Source organism: Mustela erminea, chromosome 18 (genome assembly GCF_009829155.1).
Source record: "Mustela erminea isolate mMusErm1 chromosome 18, mMusErm1.Pri, whole genome shotgun sequence".
NCBI classification, from domain to species: domain Eukaryota; kingdom Metazoa; phylum Chordata; class Mammalia; order Carnivora; family Mustelidae; genus Mustela; species Mustela erminea.
In genome coordinates, this window is record NC_045631.1 from 36,894,254 (window position 1) to 36,908,970 (window position 14,717).

At 44.5% G+C, this 14,717-nt stretch overlaps 1 protein-coding gene across 2 annotated transcripts in view; it reads left to right on the forward strand.

Moving 5' to 3' along the window:
- Positions 1 to 8,076: 8,076 nt before the first annotated feature.
- Positions 8,077 to 14,717, forward strand: part of SPOP (speckle type BTB/POZ protein) — a 64,974-nt gene continuing 58,333 nt past the window's right edge. For both annotated transcript variants that reach the window (XM_032320255.1, XM_032320254.1), the window contains exon 1: positions 8,077 to 8,265. The gene's annotated coding sequence lies outside the window, so the exon portion shown is untranslated. The remainder of the gene's footprint in view (positions 8,266 to 14,717) is intronic.

Genomic DNA, 14,717 nt, shown 5'->3' on the forward strand with positions numbered 1-14,717 from the left:
ACCAGCCTGCTGACCGGCCTGTGGGCAAACAGTGGAGGCAGGAAGAGGAAGATGCTGGAGGCTTCTGTGCCTGAAACCTCAGGAACCAAGGTCCTCAGAGGAATGTTTATATCACTCATTCTTCTGTTTATGCTTCCCACAAGCTTTTACCTGAATACCTACTACGTGCTAGAAACACAGCTTGGTGCTAGAAATGAGATAGAGGAAAAGAAAAAGAAATCCCACCCCCCATGGAGCTTTCCACCTAATGAGGGACACAGATGGGGCCTGGATGAGTTTGACTTAGGGGGAAAGTGCAGGGAGGGGAACAGCGGGGAGCCCCAGCTCTGGGTTCGGGGGGGTTCTTACTTGCACAGTTGCCTGGAGGAACAGATGGATAAAACCAAAGCCTGGAGAAGCAGGAGAGAATTGGCCAGGCGAAGGTGGCCAGGGAAAGGTGTGGGGAAGACTATTCTGGTAAGAAGTAATAGCCCGAGCAAAAAGAGAGAACTTGGTTTACTCGTGGGAATTGAAAGTAGCTCTGTGTGTGATGGTAATCGGCGTTGCTAAGCAGGGTGGGAGGGTAGGGGAGCCCCCTGGAGACAAAGGCGTGGTCCCTGGTAAAGAGCCTTTCGCCCTATTAAGGAGTTTAGACTTAATCCTGAGGGTCATGGATACCCATGGAAGTGTTGCCCACAAGGATGTAAGTTCATTGGATTGGCATTTAAGGAAGCTGACTCTGGCTGCAGAGCAGAGAATGAACTGGAAGGGGAAGACCAGAGGCTGGGAGCCCAGTGAGGAGGTGGCCATCATTCAGGGAAGAATTGGGGAAGTGTCCATGAAGATGGAAGGAAGGAGGCGGAGCCGGGCCATAATTGAGGGACGGAATTGTCAGAACATGGAGGTGTGTCTGAAGTGGGCTGGAGGAATTGGGGGTCGTTCCCAGTTTCCAGACTCAGCTGCTTGGTGGGACAGAGAAGCCTGGAAGAGAAGCACATTTTAGATCTGCTCTGAGGTGCCTGGGTGACATAGAGAAGCACGTTTTAGATCTGCTCTGAGGTGCCTGGGTGATAGCCTCCACCTGAGGCTATCATGAGTGTGAACCAGGCTGGTTGGGTGTGTCAAGTGGGAGGCTCAAGAAAGATCGGGCTCAAGATGGATTTGGAATATTCTTTAGCAGATGGGTGGTCATGGAGCCATGAAAGTGAATGGTTGATCTCGAGGCAAGTGAGGGAAGTGTGAGGAAGAGAGGAACCAAATAGAATCCAAGGAAAATGGATATAAAAAGGATGGCCAAAAGCAGAGCCCCAAAGGAGACTGAGAAAGAGCAGCTGGAGAAGCAGAAGGAAAACCAGGACAAAGGGTCATCCTTCTCCTGCCAAGAGTGCCCTGATATCCCTTCAGGAATTCATTCCTCCATCTTCTGGGCCCTCGGGTTTGGGTCTGGGTTTGGGTCCTAGAGGAAAGAGGCTTGCTGGCTCTGCCTAACCCTTCTTCTTCTTCTTCTTCTTCTTTTTTTTTTTTTAAGATTTTATTTATTTATTTGACAGACAGAGATCACAGGTAAGCAAAGAGGCAGGCAGAGAGAGAGGGGGAAGCAGGCTCCCCGCTGAGCAGAGAGCCCGATGTGGGGCTCAATCCCAGGACCCTGGGATCATGACCTGAGCCGAAGGCAGAGGCTTTAACCCACTGAGCCACCCAGGCGCCCCTCTGCCTAACCCTTCTGCCCCACCTCCCACAGCACCCCCCATTCCCCCACTTGCTCTTTGTCTCTGGCTACTCATTTCCCTTGAGTTTTGCAGTCTCCACGCTCCCCCTGGCCTGAGGATCTCCACATCTCTGGGGTTTTTCCTTCCTCATTCTCCTTCTCTACATCGACCTTCTAGGTAGGCTTCCAACATCTAATCCAGTCTTCCCTCACATTCCAGACAAGACCAGGGCTCTCTGTCATTCATTTGTTCCCTCCTTCGTTTGTTGAGTGTGTACGAAGTGCCAGCTGTCCACGTGTCCGCACGGTGCCCAATGCTGGGACGTTCTGGAGAGCGGAACAGACTGCTATGGAACTGACATTGATTAAGCGAGACCGATAATAAACCAGTAAATACTCAAAAAATTAAAAATTGTTGTTAGTAATGTGAGAGAAGTAAACAGAGTACCATCATCGAAGATAATGGAAGGTCCTTGTCTGGGATAGCATAGGTGGTCAGAGGAGGCTTTCTGTGGATGTGAAATTAAACTGAGACCTGAAAGAAGGAGCCATGTGAGAAGTCAGGGTGGAAGTGTTCCATGCAGAGGGAACAGTAACTGAAAACATCTATGGAGGGAACGGTCTCGATGGGCTTTACTGGTTCTAAGAATTGACACACACCTGGCATGGCTGAAGACAAGGAAAAAGGAACATGAGATGTGGTTGAACCCAAGACTCTTGTAGGCAGGGGGTACAAAGTTTGGATTTTATTCTTGGTGCCATGAGAAGCATTCAAAGGTTTTGAGCAGGGGTGCAGCATAATCTGACTTAAGTTTTAATTAGGTTGTCCAGGTTTCTGAGTGAAGAATGGATGGAGAGACTAGCCAAATACTAGGGACACTATTTAGAATCCCCTCACTGTGTTTCAGGCAAAAGAGCATGGTGGCTAGGACTTAAATGGAACTGGGAAGATCAAAAGAAGTGGATGGATTCAAGGGATACTTTGAAAATGAGAGCTTCTGGGAACTTCTGATGGATCATATGTGAGGTGTCAGGGGGAAAAAGGAGTTGAAGGATGATGCCTGATTCCTGGCTTCACTGAGTGGAAAGAGAACTGGCTGGCTTGACTTGACCTTTCCCAGCCTCACTGATCCCTCTACCCCTTTCCTTGGAGCCCCTGTAGCAAATCTTCAGATGCTCAGAGCTTGAGAAGCAAGGGCCATTAGAAAACCACTGGGTTGACGAATCTTTATGGTTCCTTCCAGTTTTGGAGTTCTTTAAATTCTAAACTGAAAACCCTATCTGAATGAGGGAAGTATTTCTATTTCTTTCGACTTCTCCTGTAGTTACCTTGCTAAAGCTCTGTACCCAGGGAGCATTCAGTAAGTGCTAGTTGACTGTTCATTGTGGCACAGACCTTCTATAATTGAATTTTAGATTAAATTCTTTTTTTAAAAAATAGGATTCTAACATAGAGTAAACTTCCAGTTGAAATCAATTCACCTTGATAAAGGAGAGCCATGGCAAGAATAATCTAAAATTATAAAATCTAAAGTAATTTCTACTTGAGTTGAGGCAGAGGAAAAAAATGTGTTTTTGCTAACCTAACGATCTACATTTAGGTATATGTTATTTTAGGGCAAATGCCAACAGGTGGTAGATCAATCCAATTCAGAATAGGACCAAAAAAACCCCCACTGAAAATAATTCATAACGGTATATAATCTCCATTCTTATGGAGAATCTCCATTCTAGATAATCTCCATCCAATACATTCTTTGCTGAAAATGACTATCGGCCCTCTAAAACTTATTTGGAAGCAATGACTTCAAGGTACTTTTAGATCCAGTTAAAGATGCACGAGACAACTGGTTTGCCAGTCCAAGGCAAAAATCAGAGAGGAACGCTAGGACTCAAAGTTGCCATTTCCTCTCTGCTCTTTCCCACAGCTGCTTCTTTGCCTGGTGCTCCACTCCTCAGACATCATGTTTGCCAGCCATTTTTCCGGGTTAAAAACATACTCAGAACTTCAATTGATCTGCAAGCACATGGGTCAGATCCTCAGATAACCACACCATTATAATCCTTTCGTGTTATTAAAGAAGGAAGCAAAGTATCCTAATGCCTTTCGAATGCCAAGCCCTTGTGAACAAACATCACGTCATTTGATGCCACTTATTACCCTACGATGGATGCCCCCACGTCACAGATAAGATGGGAGAACTGCTCTCGGGCATCTGCTCTGCAAGCCCTCTGCTGTGGATAACATCAGGAAGAAGGAGTGCTAAACATTTCACCATGGGTACTGTAGCAGCATGGCAGTCAGGGCCCAGGACGTTGACCAAGACAGGTCAACTTGGTGCTGCTGCCTGCGTTTGGGGTTTGCAGCACGAGGCACAAAGATGGAAGAAGTTTAGACATCTTTTGCCTCTGTAGCAGTGGAAGCCACGTGTCCAGCGGTGGCACTCTGTGGCAGTGGCCAGCCGTGGGACCTCCCGGCCACAGTGTCCTGCTGAAGAAGGCTGGTCTTCCTCCATGAACCTTTGATTTTCAGCCAGATTTCAGAATCTGATTCTTGAGGTCCTGTTAGTTCTGGAGGCCAGAGGTATTTCTTCAGTAAATTCCAGTTTGGGTTGAGAGAGCTAGAAGCGGGTGTGGTTCTCGTGACCAGAGAGCCTGACCCATCTGTGAGGAAACAAACTCCAAGTCTTGTTCATGGACCCCAGCTAGCAAGTGGCCATGTTCTGGCTGAGAAGCTTGTGCAGTTTCTTTGATTTCCTTCTTCCCAAAGAACTTGAACGAATTTGAGAAAAGGAGGGAGCATGGTGTACAGATGAAGGCAGGGCTTGGAGACTAGCAGCTCTATGAACACTTATCCCTAAACCCACATTCAGTAACACACCCTAAATAAGCGGGTTCTCCTCTGTGCCAGGGACTCTGCTGCGTTCAAATATCATCTCAGTTGACCCACACAACAATATGATAGGGTGGACATTATTTTCTCCATTGTTCAGGTGGGAAAACTGAGGCTCACAGAGGTTTTGTCCAAGTTTATATTATAATAAGTGTTCATGTTGAACTTGGGTCTCCTGACGAAGAAGCTGGAATTCATTCATTAAGCCATAGCTACCTTGCTATGAAATTTAATCAATCGATTGATAGTTCTCCACTGCCAATTTTCCATTAACCCCTTTGTGGCCTCAGCACCACCTCGTCAATGTGATCTTGTTGGCATGCTTCCTTGCGTATGGTTTTACAATTGTGTCCCAGAGTACGACACCTGTCTCTGTTCTTTTAGACTGAGAACCTCCAGAGCACTGGACCAGGTCTCCCCACTGAGAATATTCCTTCCTGCATACACATCTCTGATGTCCCTGCAGGGCTCCACCATGGCAGGCCTGGGGCTGGGGTTCATTGCCTGGCCAACTGAGAGAGAGGAGAGAACTGTATCTTGCTACAGTGCTTACAGCTGGATGGGAGCCTGGACTCCTCTTCTGTTCAGCCCTGCCTGCCTCCACCTCCCCTACAGCTTCAAGGGAAATCACGCCTTTGCTTACTGGACTGTACAGTGGAGTAGAAGATCTTCATTGGCAGCATAAAGACCAGATGTCTTGCGGTCTTTTGAGACGGAGCCCTTGCCCAGACCTGGCTCACACTGGCCAATGAATACTTTGTCATTTGTGTTTTGGAATTAAGAAAACGCAGTTCGGCACGTTTCTTACCACCACAGGAGCAGTGAATTGAATTGGTGCCATTGTAAGCTTGATTGTTGTTGCATAGATAAAACCCTCATTAAGTCCCTCAGGAGAAAAAAAGAATTTTATTTTGAAGGGTGGGGGCCTTCTTGCTTGTCAGCAGTTACAACAACAAAACAGTAAATGGAGGAAATAATGAAGTAACCACACTTTCCCCCCCAAACCTTGCGAAGAGGCTGGGTGAGTTTTTAATTAGTGCTTCGTTTTCAATAAATCCGTATCTGTACGTGGCGCTGATGCTTTCCTGGATAAGAGGAAGACAATAATGAGAATCCTATTTTTCAGTCCCACACTAAAGGGATGCCTCGTATATTTAATCATGCTGTAGAAATCCTGGCAGCTTTCTCTGAGCCCAGCCTCTGCTCTAATTACATTTCTAGATTTTAGTAAATTGAAAGGGAAAATGTAGGAACAAAATAATTAAAACCGAAGAGGAAGTGCATATTAAAAAGGAGAAGCTGTTTAAAATTCTTCCACACAGTGTTTCCAAGGACATCTACAGGCATTTAATCAGATCCACACCAAATCAAAGCCCTTTGTACAGAGGCTGGTGGATCACATCTCGGGTGGGCGGGATGGTCTCCACAGCAGAACGGGAGCCTCATAGCACCAGGCTACAGATGGGGTAGTACTCATGTCCTTCCAGATCTCTGGAGGTTCAGGGCTGGCATGGACAAGATGCTAGCACAGACTCACTAGACCCCAGGAGTCCCTTCCCGGGTGCCAGGCAGAATCTGACTACACCAGATTGATTAGCCCCAAGAGTAAGGTGGCTAAACTATGCTGTTCCTGCCTCCAGTTTCCTTTTTCTGCACCCCTTCCCCTCCTCTATGCTCCTCCCTCCAAGGGGTACCCTTTTTCTTTCTTCCTTGCCAACCTGTGAACTCTGAAGTGAAGAGAAGAGGAACTGAACAGCCTCAGTGACACCAGGAGTCAATTACTTGAACTGGGTTACCTGGTTACCCAAGGGGCACTCTGAATTTTCATAAGAACCGAAAACCTTGCTGGCTTCAGCTAAAGGAATGCATGTTTACTGAGGATGAGGATGAGCGGAACCTCACTGGAAAGTTTCAAGCATCAGCCTACTAGGTGACGAAAGCTCTTTTTGTTTTAATCAAGGTAGGCCCAGCACTCACATCATGGTGGAAGTTAGGATCTCCATTTCTTGATTATGTTGTCTGAAATACGGTTGGAGCAAGCTCTAGGAGCTTGGAGGGCTTTCCTAGGACATTCTAAATTGTGGGATTGTAGGGCATGCCCTCGTACTTGAAAGTAGAAGGCAGCCTGGCTCCGTCAGGGGTTTCTTTCCAAACCCCTGTGGCTTTGCTCATGGGCTCTCAGCCTTCCCTAATGAACAAATTCACCAGCCACCTGGCGCCAGGACGCATGTGGCAGGAGACAAGTGAGCACAGTCTCCTGGAGACAGTCCCATGACAGCAAAGCTTCCGGAAGCTGTTCCCAAGGCAGGACCCACCCTTCATCACCCCATGACCTGCAGGTTCACCTGGCTGCTCTTTTGGGTCCAATGCCTCCGACATTTGAGTGGGAGTATCTGTGTAGTGATACTATCTCAGTGTGGAAAAGAGACAAAACCTGCTCTGGATTATTTGGCTTGACTCTGTAGGAACAATTTTTGAAAGTTTAAGCTAAAGGAAAGGATCATAGCAATAATAAATATCCCTTCGGGACCCCCTGGGTGGCTCAGTGGGTTAAAGCCACTGCCTTCGGCTCAGGTCATGATCCCAGGGTCCTGGGATAGAGCCCTGCATGGGGCTCTCTGCTCAGTGGGGAGCCTACTTCCCCCTCCCCCTGCCTGCCTCTCCCTCCCCCTGCCTGCCTCTCTGCCTATTTGTGATCTCTGTCTGTCAAATAAATAAATAAAATCTTTTAAAAAACCACAAATATCCCACCACTGACATATTATCATTCTAACATGGGGATGACTTTTTTTTTTTTTTTTCTCCCTCCAAGGGCTAAGATGCTGGAGGCTTTTTTTCTTTTACTCAACTCAGGAGTCACTGATGGCCCTTGGGAGCCGGGATGTGAGGCCAGCTGGGGACCTGGGTGTCCAAGACAACAAGTTGTCACTGAATAAAGTCCCTTTTAGTTAAGCCACCCACATGCCCGCCTTCCCCCAAGAGGATGGTCCTTGGTTTTGTTTTCAAATGCCAAAATCTAGGTGACTTAAAAGTCTTTAGAATTATCATGAAATCCAAAAAATAGTTTACTGATACAAAGCTTTCAGAAAAAGTGAGGGAATGCGACTTAAAGGTGTCAGTAATCCATACACTTCTTGTAAATATAAACTGCTATTGTTCAATGCCCTTATTGTTACGCTGCCCACCCCGACTCCCCTAACCCCCCACCCCCACTCCCCCCAACCCCCCCGACCCCCACCCTTGGTAGGCCTCTTTTTGGTCCTCGCACCTCCGCATAGCCTGCCGCGCCGGGCGTGCAATCCCCTCCGTGTTCCCGCCTCTTTCTAGTCAAGCCCCTCCTTCCCCTCAAATCCCCCGGTCCAGTGGAGCCGGCGGGACGCACGCGCAGTAAGGGAGGTAGGCAGAGTCTTGAGGAAGAGGGAGGAGGGGCAGGAGAACTCAGGGAGGGGAGAAGAGGGGCGGAGGCCGCGCGGGGTGGGGCCCGGCGGGTACGCGCTCGCTGCGTCTACGTGCTGACGCCATGACGCCCCGGCCGGTGTGTGTCGGTGTGTGTGTGTGTGTGAGTGTGCGCGTTCCGAGTGTGTGTGTATTTGTGTATCGGCGGTCCCGCAGGTCCCGGATGTTGCGGACAGTATGAAGCGAGCGCAGGGGGACGGGGACCAGCAGCTGTCGCCGCCGTTCTCAGGTGAGTGGGGGGAGGAGAGTCAAGGGAGAGGGTTGTCCTGTGGGAGTGTGGGGGGGGCGCCTCCCTTAAGAGGTGGCTGACCCCCAACTCCCCCCGCCCCCCCCCGCCACTCACATACTCTTCTCTGTTCCATATCCCACATCCTGGGTTACGTGGCCTGGGAATGCCAGAGCCTAATCAGCCGTTCTTTCCCCAATCCCAAGCATTCAGGAGACACAAATGCGCCCCCTGCCTTCAGCCCCCCCATCATTTTCCCAGCCCCATCCCCCTTGCCAAATAGTGAGCTGTCGCCTGCGGCGAGATGGGTGACTGCGCATGCGCGAGTGTGAAAGAGCTAGGGGTGCTTGTTCGCTGCCCCCGGGGCGCATGCGCATCGCTGTGTTGCAGGGACCTGCGGGATAAAGAGCCCCTTGACCACGCGCCCGCCTTCTGCGCAGACAGTGGGCTGCCAGATAGTGCGCCTGTTGCTCCTATCCTAAAGGGAGCGTTTAAATTATTTGACGGACCTACTGACAAAGCCGCATTTGCATCCGATGTTGCCCTAGAGACTCCCAGGCTACTAACGCCTTCCAGAGCCAACGTGCCCCACGCTGACCCTTCTTTTGAAACTGTCACTGCAACTTCTAGTTCCAGGATTACTTTTCTTTCCTCCCACAGTCATGGTGTACTTGTAATACAAGCATCCTCTAAACTTAGGAGTAGGTGCCCCAACCCATTCAGTTATTCTAGCAGGGGATTTTGGTGGCTTTTCTAAGGAGGACTAAGGGTCACAAAAAAGAAAGTAAGGACTACCTTTTAGTAAAATTCTTAACTGCCTTTGTAGAACTAGATATGGTGGAGATAGAGAACACAGTGTAAGGCTTAGAGCAGTACCTGTAAATCAAGACATCAGGGTTCTCTCCTATGTAGCCCTCCTGCTTTGTGTGACCTATTTGCCTCTTTTTTTGTGAAAGATCTTCCTTTAAAAAAAAAAAAACGAAACAAAACTTCCTTAGCACTTTCGTTTTAGCTGTACGTTATTGATGCTCTGTGAATATCACACGAAAACAAAAGCAATCTGAAACTACTAGTTGGGGATAACTTACCCCGTGTTTTTAACTTTAAGCAGTGGGAGTGATGTTTCTTGCCCATTTGCAAATAATGAAGAGCAGTATAAAATAAGGAACTCTAAAGTACAGTATTATTTCAGTGATCCAGGACGTAGGTTTTCAGCTGGCAGATTTTTCATGGTCCTTAATTTGCTGCTATATGGTCACTCTTGGATACTTGGATGCTTCTTCCCTCTGACATCAGAACAGGGTGAGGAAATGATAAATTCTTACAGGCAGAAGGTTTACTTAATAGCAATGAAATGAATAACTGAATTGTTGGGGGCGGGGGCAGCTTTTTGTTTGTTTTTCAGTTATCTTTGACAAACCGGTTTCCTATCTGGATAACTGGGGATGGGTAATATTTTATTTTCTATTTTCTTCCCTTTGTGTTCTTTCTTTGGTATTCTAGCAAGGCTTTTTTGGCTGCCATTCTTAACTGTAGGACCTTATGTTTTGGGGCCTTAAAGTGTATTTTTATATATATATATATATATATATATTTTTTTTTTTTTTCCGCCTCCCCTTTTAACCCTGGCCTTTGCATGTTTCAGCTGTCTTTTGTGCTGTTTTCTGTTGCCATGGTTACATTGGGACCCAAGAGATGACACAGAAGCAGCACAGGAATTTGGGGGGGGGCATATATCATCTGTTTCCTGGAAAGAGCTGGAGACTTATCTTGTTTTCCTTGTGTGAAGACTGAGGAGTATAAAGTTACTGGGACAGCTCCACACTTAGGGTGGGGATGGTTGGTGTCTGTTGGAGCTTTGGTGACTTCCGGTAGAGCTCTTCATAGTGGTTAGTGAACTGGAAGATGTTCAGTGTTGCCTGTGTCCAGACTTGCATCAGGTTCTGGTAAAAATCTTGAAAGAAATAAGTAGCCATTTTTCAGGAGGTTTCTGTCATGTGTGGTGCTTTGTTTTTATCTGGAAGCGTTTCATTTGGTTGGATTTACTGAAGCCTTATTCAAAAATTGTTATGGTGTGAAGGCATGACTGCTTTTAGGATTAGGAGGAGTTTCATTAATTTGTATTGGTGCAAAGCCATGTTTCAAAAGGCTCTTTAAAATGGGTAACACATGGGGCACCTGGGTGGCGCAGTTAGTTAAGCTTCCCACTCTTGGTTTTGGCTCAGTTCAGTTGTCTCAGGGTTCTGAGATCAAGTACCCCATGGGGCCCTGCACTCAACTCAGAGTCTGCTGAAGACTCTCTCCATTTCTCTCTCCCCACCTTGCGCTCTCTCTCACTCTCTAAAGTAAATAAATATTTTAAAAAATAAGATGGGTAACACACATGAAACAAAATTCAGAAGGTACACAGGAAGAGAAGAATCTGCTTCTCTGTCCTCTTTTCTTCCATCTAGTTAAACCCTCTGCAAAGTAAACTGTTGTGACCCTTAGATTGTTTACCCTTCCAGAGATAGTCAGTGCTTTTATAAGCATATACAACTTTTAAGTTTTTGTTTTTATTTACTGTTTTACACAAATGGTAAGGTACTGTAGCCATTATTCTGCACTTTGCTTTTGTCACTTAGTAAATCTTGGCCATCATTCCATACAGTCATAGAAAACCTCTTCCTTTTTGAAAGATGACAGATACTGCCTTGTACAGATGTACCATCATTCAGCCAGCTCTTATCATTGGATACTTAGGTTGTTTCCAGCGCTACAGCTAATTCCTTGTATGCGCTTTTTAGGTACATGGGTATCTTTTGGGTAAATTCCTAGCAGAAGTGCGGGATCAGATGATGTATGCATTTTTAATGTTGTTAGATACTGCTGAATTGCTTGCCATAGAGGTTGTATGAATTTATATTCCTGCCAGGAGTTGTGTGAGTCTGCCTTTTTTCTTCACCAGCACTGTATTATCAAAGTGTTTTTTTTTTTCTTTGTGCAGGCTTTTATCTAAGATTTTAAGTTCATTATGTAGCTCATTAAGCTTCATTATACGCAAGAGTTGTGGATAAATACTTTCTGTTTGCAGATGGGAGTGGTGGTTCAAGATAGTGTTCCACTAAAGAATAATGTCGTGAGAATAAAGTCACAGGTCTGAATAACACAGCAAATCCATGACACGCCTCAGAAGACATGTAAAACTTATGCTTCCTTGAACTCCTAGATGCTGTTTTCTCTGCAAAATTCTGTAAGCCCATAAGCGATGTTTTAGGATCTCCTTTTGATAGCTTTGACTCAAAGTTGTTTGTACAAGCGAACTGCCATTCTGTTGAGGAGATGAAAAAGCTAACCCAGTTAGTTAGAGGTGCTTTACTGGGTGCTTTCATAAGATATGGGTACTAGTACTTTTTAAAAGTCTCCTAGATTGTAGACTGTTTCACTGTGAGTTGTGAGGAAATGGAAAATAACTTAAAAATGCCTGGGCCTGGGTCATGATCCTGGGGTCCTGGGATCGAGCCCCACATCGGGCTCTCTGCTCCGTGGGGAGCCTGCTTCCTCCTCTCTCTCTCTGCCTGCCTCTCTGCCTACTTGTGATCTCTGTCTGTCAAATAAATAAATAAAATCTTAAAAAAAAAAAAATGCCTGGGCCTGAAGGAGCTCACTGTCTTGTTAGAAAACCAAATCTACTGCATATGTGAAATAGTAAGTGAGTACTTAGAATGGGAACGCAATACACTGTGTTTCATGTTGAGAGGACTTTGTAAGAGAGTGATAAGGTTTAGAGGAGAGTTCCTTTCGGAGGTCTTCCTGGAGGAAGTGCATTTTGAGCCCTTCCCCACTCTGCCTTTTACAACTGTTTGTGTAAAAAATTTTAAACATACAGAAAAATTCAAAGAATAGTACAGTTATCACCTTTATACCAATTATCCCTTAGATTCCATAGTTTCCATTTTGCTGTATTTACTTTACATATATATGTGCACTTGTGTTTATATATATAATGTGTAAATTTTTATATTGTAGACATGACATCTTAATACTTTCATACTTTAAATACTTTAGATGCATCTTTTTAAAGAGATTGTTTTGCTTAATTGTTCTTAGAATACATTGTCTTAGTTAAGGCAATTAACAGTAATTTCCTAAAACTATCTAATATCCAGTTAATGTTCAGATTTTTCTCCAGACATGTATCTTTAGTCTTTTTAAATTTAGAACAGTTTATTTAGAAGCCACAAGAAATTGCCTTTATGAAGAGACCAAGCCATTTGTCTTACTGAATATATCACTTCTAGAATTTTCTGATTGTTTCTTCACAGTTTCATTTAATTGGTTCCTTTATGCTTGTATTTCCTATAAACTGGCATTTAAGTCTATGGTCTGATTAGATTCAGATTAAATACTTTGGTAAGAATTCTTCATAGGTATTGCTCTGTACCTCCCATTGGGTCACAATAAGAGAAATAATGTCATAATATCCCATTATTAATGATGTTTGTTTGATCATTTGTTTAAAATGATAAATACCAAATCTCCAGTGTAGACATTTTTCCCCCTTTGTAGTTAGTAAGTAATCTGTAGAGTGGTGACACTTTGGAACTATGCTATTCCACTTTTCCAGCAGTCTGTCACCTAATGATGAGGATCCTTGTCTGAACCAGTTGTTTCTTTGGTTGTTGCAAATTGCTAATTTTCCAATTCTGCTGTCCCTTTTACATTGATTAGCCTTTAGTCTTTTGTAAAGATTTCCCTTATCAGTTAGGAATAATTATAATTTCTATCAAAAGTTAGATAAATTCTTAATTTTCCTTTTAACAATATCCTGAGTAAGTGGATGGTTTAATAATCCCTTCTAATGGTGGCAAATGAATTGTTTCTTTTTCTCACTTTCTTTGTTTTATTATCATTGTAGATTCAGGACCTTAATTTATTCTACATGTTACCAACAATTACAGACATTTTTTGAAGCCCAGAATATTCCATATTTGGCATGTGCAGACCTTTTAAGCTTGATGTATGAGTGCTTCCTTGCCCTTTGGTACAAGCAGTTCCTGCCTCACTTTTTGTTTTTTCTGTTCTAGTTGTGGAACCGTGTGTGTGTGTGTGTGTGTGTGTGTGTGTGAGAAAGAGAGAGAGAGAGATATACATACACGTCTGTGTGTATACACCCATATGTAGGATTTATATGTATATCACATCTTCCCTTTTGTTATGTTGTTCATCATGGAACTTCTGGAGCCAACATCTAAAAACTGAAGGTGCCTTTATTCTAACACAATGCACCTAGTGTTTGACTCACCTCTGTGCCACTGACATTGTTGGATTCTGGGTCTTAGACCTCACGAATTTCGTGTTTTGAATACTCTTTGTGAAAGACTGGTAGTACCTCTGAAGACAGCATTGCTTCCCCCCACCTCCCCAATGTAAGTTTAGCTGTAGAAGAGACTGGGAATTTCTTCTCTCATGAACAGCCTGGCTTTTTTTCCAAGACGAAAGGTATACAAAATGGAATTTAGAGATGAAAATTGTGATTATGAGCTTTCTTGGAGACGTAGGGTTTGAGTGTTCTGTAAAAGCATCTTAGTATGTTCATGCACAAGTGTGTGTTTCTTTCCTTCCTTTTCCTCGTTTCTACACAGTTCTCCACACAATTAGAGCGTTATGTAAAATTATGCTGTGATAGCATATTCTTTTCATTATCACTAGATTTTCATCGTAAAAAAAAGGAATGAGACAAATTGTTCTTAATTAGAGAAATTTTTCAGATAGGCCATGAACTCTGATATCTAGCTGTCTTAACTCAGGGTCTGGAATAGTGCTGAATCCTGTGGATTTCTGTCATGTACTGTAGACTCAGGAGAAATGTTGGCACATCTACCATGTTTTCTTAAAAATCCATCACACTAATGAAGGTTAATGCAAACAAAAGGTGCAGTAGAACTGCATTCTAAAGCTGGTTTTAGGGCTCGGACTAATTCCTGTCTTAGTAGAAAATGTTTTATTAGACTCCTACCGTGTAGTGGTGTTTTGAGTAATCTTACTGATACCAAGTTACTCGGGGCCTGATAATAACAGTATTATAATATGTATCTGAAATTCTGTTTATTTTTGTTTTTTTTACTATCTTGTCATATTTACTTCCAGGCTTGAGGAGATTATTTTCAACCTGGTTTCAGGACAATACTGGCTCCATATTAAATTCTGGTTGTGTATTCAGGGTGGTTTTTTTGCGTGTTTGTTTGCAGGCCTGGTGAATCACTCTGAAAGGCTATGCTGACACATTTGCAGAAGATCCAATAGCTTCTTTTGTTTTTGACAAGCTCCCATTATAGGAAAAAAGATTCTGAAGTTTAATCTCTCCGGGAAATGCCTGGGCCTTCATTCTTAAAACTGTAGTCACGTTCTAATAGAATTGGCAGGAGTTGCCTAGCTGCTCTGTGTGGCAAAGCTGGTCATGCCGCTTGGGGAGA